This window comes from Coenobita brevimanus, chromosome 39 (assembly GCF_032717465.1).
Source record: "Coenobita brevimanus isolate Jiangsu-jjx chromosome 39, ASM3271746v2, whole genome shotgun sequence".
In the NCBI taxonomy this organism is placed as follows: Eukaryota; Metazoa; Arthropoda; class Malacostraca; order Decapoda; family Coenobitidae; genus Coenobita; species Coenobita brevimanus.
In genome coordinates, this window is record NC_136992.1 from 3,365,095 (window position 1) to 3,367,261 (window position 2,167).

Here is a 2,167-nt window from a genome sequence, read left to right on the forward strand (position 1 = left end):
CCCTGCAGGTGGGATGGCCGGGTAGGCAGTGTGGCGGCGAGTCACGGGAGCCGTGAGGGGGGCGGCGGCCCCGGCCCCGGCGCCCCGCCTGCACCCTCGGCTGCCGCCGCGGCTGCTGGCAGCCGGCGGGGCGGCGGCGGGGGCGGGCCGGGGGTGGGTGTGGGTGTTGGTGCGGGGCGGGGCGGGGGCGAGAGCGGGGCGGGGCTGGAGGAGACCCTGGACCAGTGGAGCCGCAACCCCCTGCTGTGTTGGCTGTGCGAACAGCTCTATGAGGACCCCTGCCTCCTCGCCTGCTACCACACCTTCTGCTCCCGCTGCCTCAGACCTCGCCTGCACGACTCCAAGCTACTCTGTCCGCTATGTGGGTACGTAGCACACTCCCCCACTCACTCTCACATTTCTTTTTCAGTCCCTTTCTCTCATTATCTCATTCGTTTTCTTTTACTGTCTCTCTTTCTCTCATTATCTGTTTTCTTTCACTGTCTCACTCCCTTTCTCTCAGTATCTTCACTGTCTTCCCCTCACTGCACCTTCAGACGATTACATTCATCTTCAGAGACACATTACGAAGTGGAAGGAAAAACATAGCACTCAACCCTTTCCCTACGAGACTTCCCTTCTAAGATGAAGAAAATCGTCTGGCACAAGGAAGAACAAGATAGAAAATAAACCACAGGATAACGGGGGGTTAAAACCGTCTGATGCAAAAGTCATAATAGAATGGCATTATTATCTTTTATTTTCCTGCTTTACCCAATTACCTGTAAATTACTTCAGTTGTCGACCATGGCAACTTCAGGTTCATTTAGGTTCATTCAGGTTCATTCAGATTCATTCAGATTCATTTAGGATCATTCAGGTTCATTTAGATTCATTTAGGTTCATTCAGGTTTATTTAGGTTCATTCAGGTTCATTTGGTTCATTCAGGTTCATTTAGGCTCATTCAGGTTCGTTCAGGTTCACTTACATTCATTTAATTCAGGTTCATTTTGGTTCATTTACGTTCATTAGGTTTATTCAGGTTCATTTAGTCTCATTCAAGTTCATTTGGTTCATTTAAGTTCGTTTAGGTTCATTCAGGTCCATTTAGGTTCATTTAGATTCAGGTTCATTCAGACTTATTCATGTTCATTTAGGTTCATTTAAATTTATTCAGGTTCATTTCGGTTCATTTAGGTTCATTCAGGTTCATTTAGGTTCATTTAGGTTCATTCAGACTTATTCAGACTCATTCAGGTTCATTTAGGTTCATTCAGATTCATTTAGGTTCATTCAGACAAATTCAGACTCATTCAGGTTCATTTGGGTCATTTAGGTTCATTCGGGTTCAACTTCAGGTCGATTCAGGCCACGTCAGGTAACTTCAGGGCCATCTACTCCAAATAACTTCAGGTGTACCCAGGCCACTTCAGATCACTTCAGGTTCATTCAGATCACTTCACGTCACTTCAGGTGTACCCAGGCCACTTCAGATCACTTCAGGTTCATTCAGATCACTTCAGGTCACTTCAGGGGTACCCAGGCCACTTCAGATCACATCAGGTTCATTCAGATCACTTCATGTCACTTCCGGTGTACCCAGGCCACTTCAGATCACTTCAGGTTCATTCAGATCACGTCGTGTCACTTGAAGTCTATTTAGGCCCCATCAGGTTACTCAGGTCATTAGGGGTCACTTCAGGTTCATTTAGGTTCATTCAGGTTCACTTAGGTTCATTTAGGTTCATTCAGGTTTATTTAGGTTCATTTAGTTTCGTTCAGGTTCATTTAGGTTCATTTAATTTCATTCAGGTTCATTTAGGTTCATTTAGGTTTATTTAGGTTCATTTAGTTTCATTCAGGCTCATTTAGGTTCATTTCATTCAGGTTCATTTAGGTTCATTCAGGTTCATTCAGGTTCATTTAGGTTCATTCAGGTTCATTTAGGTTCATTCACATTCATTTAGGACCCATATATGTCCATTTAGATTATTTCAGGTCCATTCACATCCATTAGGTCTACATACATCTATCCTAATAATTCTAGTTCCTTTCAGCCATGTTCAGACCCAAATAAGCAACTTCATATCTATTTCAGTAACTTTTTTTATTTCAGATCATTCTAGGTCACTTCAGGTCAGGTCGATTCAGTAAAAATAAATTAGGGTCAGGTCCTTGGAGGCGCGT